Source organism: Capsicum annuum, chromosome 3 (genome assembly GCF_002878395.1).
Source record: "Capsicum annuum cultivar UCD-10X-F1 chromosome 3, UCD10Xv1.1, whole genome shotgun sequence".
NCBI lineage: Eukaryota > Viridiplantae > Streptophyta > Magnoliopsida > Solanales > Solanaceae > Capsicum > Capsicum annuum.
Window position 1 is genome coordinate 238,046,040 of NC_061113.1, and position 8,450 is coordinate 238,054,489.

Sequence of the window (8,450 nt, forward strand, 5' to 3'; positions counted from 1 at the left end):
GTCGGGTTTATTTTAATAATATTTTTTTAATTATTATAGTAAACCGATCACATGTGGTCGATTTTCTGAAAATACTTTTGAAAACCGACTACATGAGGTCATTTTTTACAAAATTGTTGACAAAATAAAATATAAGAGTTCGATTTAGTTCTAAAAAAGTTACTATCGAAAAACGATCAGATTTGGTCAAATTTTTTTAAAAGGTTAAATCATATTAGTTATTTTATCATCACATTAATACGAGTAGTATATTTCTCAATCGTATAATAATATCAATGCATTTTGCAAATTAGAATGAATTTTTGGTTAATTAGCTTTTAAATACAATATTATATATAATATACAAATAGAAAAGGGCAATTAAGATTGGGTTGGGTTGGGTCAATAACGGACATTACCAAAATAAGCGGTTGATTTTTTTTTTTTTTTAAATTATCATTCAAAAAATGAACACTTGTGATCGATTTTTATTAAAAAATTAAAATTTTAATAAATTGTATAATATTTATAATAACATCCAAATAATTTAATGTAACGCGTATATATATAAATCAGATAATTAGTTATTTTATCATCACATTAACACGAGCAGTATATTTCCTCAATCGTATAATAATATCAATGAATTTTGCAAATTATGATAAATTTATGATTAATTAGCTTTTAAATACGATATATATATATATATATACCTCGTAACACAATATGTTAATCAGATAAATTATTGATTAATTGTCTTACGTTATTACAACTTCAACAATATACACGTGTCTACATTGATACAAAATAGTATGATATCAACGTATTATTCAAAATATTTTGATATATAGATTCAGTTATCTAACTTTCGATTAATGCATACGTCACTACACGAGATATACGTATATATCCATATATTCAATTGGCTATCAACTTTCAAATACGTACTATATACATCACATACACGATTTTACTACTTGATAATAATATAAAAATTATTTCACATATACTCAGATGAATTATCGGTTAATTTATCTTATGTCATTAATATACCTTTACTACATAATATGTATATACTATATATATACCTATACATACACACACTATCGGCTATATCAAGTTCTAAATATGTACTATATACATCACATACATACACGAGTATATCCAATAATATAATGTGACGTATTTCATATACATTCTTTGATGAGTTATCGATTAATTTGATTAGATTACATTAATATAACTTCAACGTACAGTATGTTATTACTTCTATCGTTTCAAATCAAGGTATTCGGTATGTTTGGATCGATTCTACTAGTTTTTTACTACATCGTTCATCGATTGATCACTACATCATATATATATTTATATAAAGATATTTATATATATGAACTCTTGAATGCGTACTATATACATTACATCCACAAGTATATTACCTCATAGTAGAACACATTAATTATATTCTGATGAATTATCGGTTATATATGTACGTTACATTATTATAACTGCAATAGTAGCATAACATCATTATCTCAACGGTATGATATATATACACATATTTATTATACAAAGAGTATGCATGTTTAACGTCATTTAACGTATATACAAAGGAAAATATTTATTTTATATATTGAAAGATAAGTGAAAGATAAAGATTATGTTTAACGTAATTTATTTATTTTATTTGATATATTTTTTAGTATAATTTTCATACAAAATCTAAGATTGATTGATTTTTATTATTATTATATTATTTATCAACTACGTGTGATCAGCGTAATTTTGAAAAATAATATATTTAATTTTATAGATAATTAAAACAAATCACAAGTGGTCAATTCCCTAAATAATTTTTTTTTTTTAATTTCATAACTGACCACATGTGGTCGCTTTTATAAAAAATTTAATTTTAATTTTTAAAATAAAACCAACCACAAGTGGTCGCTTTTTAAAAATATGTATTTTTAAAATAAAACCGACCACAGGTGGTCAATTTTTTAAAATTATTTTTTTATATTTTTTTTATTTCAAAACTGACCACTTGTGGCCGGTTTTATAAAATATTTTAAATTTATTTTTTAAAATAAAACTGACCACAAGTGGTCTCTTTTAAAAATTATTTTTCAATTATATTTTTTTTAATAAAACCTACCACAAGTGATCGATTTTTTGAAATTATTTTCTTTTTTATTTTTTTAAAATAAAAATCGACCACTTGTTGTTGCTTTTATAAAATATTTTAAAATTAATTTTAAAATAATACCAACCGGAAGTGGTCGCTTTTTATGTAAATATATTTTTTAAATAAAATCGACCAAAAGTGGTCGAACTTTTAAAATTATTTTCTTTTTAATTTTTTTAATTTCAAAACCGACCACAAGTGGTCGATTTTTTTATTTTTTATTTTTTTAAAAAATAAATAATAATTTATATAAAAATTATTGAAATGATTATTTTGGAGTTTTAAAATATAAAAGTGACCACAAAATAAAAAATCGACCACATTTTTTGTGGTCGGAAAAACTGTTTTTTTAGTAGTGTCTCTCTTTTATATAGTGGATTGTTCATCTCCTTTTGTGGATGTAGGTCGACGTTAAATGATTGTGTCTCTTTCGGTGTATTTCTCATTTCTCTTCTTATTCATGGTCTTTTGAGGTTTGTTTTGCCAGATTCCGCATGACACCTCATCATTCGGATCCTTAACATGCCAAGCCGCTCATCTGTTTAGCCCTTTCCAAAAATTCAATTTTCTTGACCTCTATCAGTTGTCTCACCATCCTCTCAACTCTGGCTCTATGGCATACATCTTTTATGTCTAGCCCAAGCTTCCACACCTCCTCAATATACCTGCTATTTACTTCTTGAGCGATAAAATAGGGCCAACAAATTATTGGAAGTTGAATTCTACTCACTATGCGTTAAGAACCCACCAACTGACGAGGGAGCTACAACCCCCCTCCTTAGTACTTTCAGAGAGTTCCTTGGGAACATTATTAATGTCGTCCTCTTCAAGTCCAATAATAGAACCAGGCCTCTGGACCCACAAGAAGGGAGTCATACCGTTCATAAGACCATAACCAAATTCCAAGAAATTGTCGAATTGGGCCTTTCTTGGACAATGAATGTGAAGTGGCCCAATGGCATTACATGTTTTGAAACATAGCTCGAAATTGTGAGAGAATGGGCCCTTCAAGGTCTTCAAATGTGTTGAATATTACATTACACCTTGGGCTTGAACATATTGTTTCCCCTCCTTGATTATACGTTGGATAGTGGGGGAATCAAGTTTAGGTTCAAGACAGAAACTGGGAAGGGCTCGACGCCTCATGACACCTCCCATTCCTGCCACATTATTCACTAATGCAGTCATTCCCTGAAAGTAGCAAGCAAGCAAGCACAAATTATCAATTTTCACATGTATATATCCTTTCTATAAGCATGGAAGGATTTTCAAACGCTGATTTCGTCTCATGATTTCAAAACTTTTTCTTGAAGACCTAATTAGACTAACCTTTGAAAGGAATTTCGCCCGCTGCTTCAATGAGTTTGGGAAGAGCCAAATAAATCCATAGACAACAAGGACTTATAGTATCATAATTAAGAAGTGGGATTCTAGCATCTTTTGCTATATCAACAGCAAAGCTAAAACTACCATCAACTATATATGAGACTAGTTGGACCACAAGCTGCTGTCACCATCTCTTTCAACATTGGGCTGCTCGATCACCTCCTCTAAACCCTCAATAATGTTCAGTGTTGAGAAAAGTGATGACATGAATTTCTTTCTTGGTGAAGGCACAGGAGTTCTGCTGGTTTTAGCATGCAATTCACTGGACCTTGTAGAAGCAATGGGAAAATGAGTACGTAAGGAACTGCCATTCTTAATATTTTAATTTCTTTTGACACTGCAAAAGTAAAATCCGGTTGAGACTTAATCTTGATAAGCTGGTTAAAACATTACATTAATGTTTGGCTAAGAGAACATGGGATGAGGTCCCCTCAAAGTGAAGTATATTGTCCAGTTTTGCTCAGTGATCCTGTTGATTGATCAAATGTATGTCACTTCTCTCAGAGAGACAAAGATTTACATTTTTACATGAACTAGTTTGACTTGGCACAGAGTTTAAGAAAATAAAAAAGAATTTTGAATCTTGTAGTCTTAAATTAAAGATATGTTAAATGTATTAAAATATCCTTCAATCTTGTGATCTTAAATATGCCACGTGAAAAGTTAAAATTTAAAAATTGTTAAAAACGGAAAGGTATCAATTCTTTTTTAAACGAACTAAGAAGAAAAGTAGGTCATTATTTTTTAAACGGAGGAAGTATTTAAAAATATAGATTCCAAACTTATTTGCAATTTGGAAGAAAATATTGTGGGTGTAACAATTCATGCGGATTTATATTCCGTGGGTTCGTTTTTACCTGTAATTTATTTTCTAACTAAATTTTTATTTTTATTTATAATTTTTAAAAATATAAAAAAGATCATTTTTATTATAAACATAGATTGGTAGAACCGACACATTTCTCCTTCCCAATCAACAATACTATCGAGCAATTTATTAGGTTCTACTAAACTTCATATTTCAATACAAGAAATTATATTATTGACACAGAATAAAGAGTATGCATAAACAAAATAAGTCAAAAAACACATTTATGTTCTGTAATAACTAAAGATATTGATAGATAAGATTTTACATGGACTAAGTAAAGAAAATTAAATCAAAAAATGAATTAAACAAATATAATAATAATTTCAAGCAAGCAGCCTTCTGTATAAACATGGCCAATGTTATGAGCAAATTTAGCTGTCAACCTAGATATACGTTTTTATTATATTCTTTTATAGATCATAGTTTTCTTATATAAATAGATTTGATTTATTTTAATTTAAAAATTTTGTTATATATTTTAGGAGTTTTTAATTTAATTAAATAATAAATTGAGGAAGATACTGAAAAGACGATTTTTATAGATCATAGTTTTCTTATTTTTATAGATCGGAGTTTTCTTACATAAGTAGGTTTTTATTTATTTTAATTTAAAATTCTTCCTATATATTTTAGGAGTCCATAATTTATTTTCATATATATACTTGAAAACTCCTTAATTTAATTAAATAATAAATTGAAAAAAAAATAATGAAAAAATCATTTTATTTAAAGACTTTAATTGAAAGTCACATCACTTTCCTAACGATGTTCACATTCTTAATATATTGTAGTTGTAGATAGATGGTGTAAAATAAATATGATATTTATGATGCCATAAATTATCTTCTTACAAGTAAAATAAGAAGACTAAAGTCAATTATGCTTAAAAATAAAAAATATGACATTCTTAGAGACTTCAATTGAAAGCCAGAAAGTTCACATCACTTTTTTAATGGTGTTCATATTTTTAATATATTGTACATATAGATAAATGTAGATAGATGGTGTAAAATAAATGTAATATTTATGATGCCATAAATTATAATCTTAGAAGTAAAATAAAAAGATTAAATTCAATTATTTTTAAAAATAAAAAATATGACATTCTTAGAGACTTTAATTGAAAGGTAGAAAGCTCACATCACTTTTGCGTTCATATTTTTAATATATTGTAAATATATATAGATATTGTAAAATAAAGAAGATATTTATGATGTCATAAATTATCTTCTTAGAAGTAAAATAAAAAGATTAAAGTCAAATTATTTTAAAAATAAAAAATATGACATTTTTAGATGGATCAAGAAAATACTGTGATATCTACAATATATTAGAAGTGTGAAAATCTTCAAAAAATAATTAAAAATTTTTGCACCTCATTAAAAATATTTACAATAGTCAAATCATCATTTAATATTTTTTCTATTTTTTAATAATTAAAAATCAACAAAAATTTTGACTACTAAATATTTTCTTAATTGAATAATGTATTAAAATTATAGTAGGAATAATTCATAATTAACCTACTGTGTAGGAATCACAAGTGTATGCAAAAAACGAATTCTAAGTTACTACCTCTGTCTCATTTTAGCCGTTCCAAGTTTCCTAATCTGATGTCCTTTTTACTTATCAAGACAAGACAATTTTTTTTCTTCATATTTTACCCTTTGCATTAATTACTTTTTCTTTAAATTAAATTATAAACATCATTTAATAGGGGTACTATGGTAAACTAGCCATGTTATTTATTATTTTTTTAATAACTATGTCATCTCAATTTAGAACAGATAAAATGGAACGGAGGGAGTATATGGTAAGAATTTTAAGACATCATTTTACTTTATCGAACTACAAGGTAAACAATGATAAGCGTATATTAAAAAAATCGTGTGAATTAAATATTATCTGGACTTTCCTTTCACAATTCTAACGATTAGTGTCCAAGTAAAATTAGAATTTGATCTTTATACGAAACTTTCATATTTTAACATAATAACTAATTTCTAGATTTTTAATTAATGTTCTCAACTTTATGAGAGTTGTTGTTGAAATTAAAATTTCATATATTTTATATGTTGTCTAAGAATGCTTTGTCCCAAAATGACAAAAAAATAGTTATGAATAATTTAGTGATTGATTAACGATGAAATTCATGTCTAAGTCTAATAAAAAAATTATTATATTTGTTATCAAATAAAATAAACGCTCCGATCACGCGCATACTAGTAAATTGAAATAAGTGGAGTATATATTAAGTTCCATGAAAATAAATTTTTTCCTAAATATAGTAGAACGGAAAAATACAGTAAACGGGAAAGTATTTCTTACATTTAAGGTGGTAAAATTACTAAAAGTAATTCCAAATTTAAAAACCTACATATAAATTTGATAGGTGTTGATTTTGGAATTTCTTTTTTGAAAAACTATTATAATATTCGTAAACTTGGATAAGATTATCTCATATATGAAGTAAGCCTAGGTGGGTAATTAACTACGAGGTAAATAGGACACTTTTAGGTGTAGTTTAATATCTTCCCAGGCGTAATCCGATTGTTAATTTTTGTTTTTGATGAACAAGGTTTTATGAATGAGAAGGTTTAAAAGTTTTAATCTTTGAATATTAATTTATTTAGACTAGTAGGTGAGGTAAAAACATTACCAAGGCAGAACGTATTACCAATTTTAACATAAATTTTGAGGTTGAAACAGTTCATGCAGAAAATACTTACAAGTTACACGTTGAATAAAATTATACTCTTGGTTAATTAGCTGGAGTTTAAAACTAGTAATAAAAAATCAACTTATCTTCCCATATATTTTTAATCTCTTACCATATTAATATCTTTTGTAATAAATGTTCATTTTATTTATGTTCCTTCTTCATCGACTCACGTATTTGTATTCTTTAAATCTGGATTTTCTCTCTTTAAGTATAATATTTTTTATTTTTCAAGAACAACTTATATTAAAGACATAATGGGGAAAATAATCGATTTAATGTTGATTTTTTGAATAGCAAATATTTTGAAACAATTATTTTAGCAAAACAATATCTCCTTCTATTCCATAATAAGTGAATTATAGATGCATTTTTCAATGTTTAAAATTTAAATTAACTTAATTGTTCAATCTTTAAGAGAAGTGTTGAAATTTTTTAAACTTAATTGCTCCTATTTACTTATTGTTTTGAATTATGTTTTTGAAGGTAGTTATCAAGATTAATGTTTTGGATTTCAAGAATAATTTGACAATAATCAAAAAGTAAAAAAATGGAAAGTAACGTTTATTTTATATCTTAATTTTCTTCTCCTAATAGGTATGTGTTACCTCAATAATTTACTAATTATGAAATAGAGAGTAATAATTAAAAAAGATCAGGGTAGTAGAAGGTAAAAAAAAGTCTATACACTTACTCTTAAACCCCTTATGCTAAGTATATTAGTTTATTTGGAAAATCGAATTGAATAAATCTTTTTGTGACACTTATTACAGCATAATAGAATCCTAGGCCATTTTAAGTATCTCTCGACATAAAAGTAATGTAAATTTTATAAATAATTATACAATTAAAATTTATTACGCAAGTTGCTTGAGTAAAAAAATTGAGTAGAGATTTAAATAATAATTGATTTAAAAAATTCACAAAAAAATTGCAAATTTTTACCTTACCAATACAAAAGTTATGATTACCGGAAAACCCAACATGATCTCGGAATTCACATTAAAAAATTAAAAAGGGCTAAAACATAGAATAAATTATCATTCATCCAAAATTGAGTTTTTCGACAATTGTAATTTTTGTATAACTATGAAAGTTTTGTGATATTTTTATTAGGAAAGGATTTATTTTTAGTCTTTTGGGGAAACAAAAATAATATGTTTTGGTGGAGTCATAATTATGTAACCATTTATAAAATTTACTTCAAAACTAATCCATTCTATTTGCCACGAATACTATGTACTTATCTTCTCCTTAAATACCAGCAATAGAAATTAATATAACCTTTAATTTTTCACAGAGCTCTCTGTTAA

At 26.0% G+C, this 8,450-nt stretch overlaps 1 pseudogene; it reads right to left on the minus strand.

Moving 5' to 3' along the window:
- Positions 1-2,500: 2,500 nt before the first annotated feature.
- Positions 2,501-3,858, minus strand: LOC107864974 (annotated as a pseudogene).
- Positions 3,859-8,450: the final 4,592 nt, after the last annotated feature.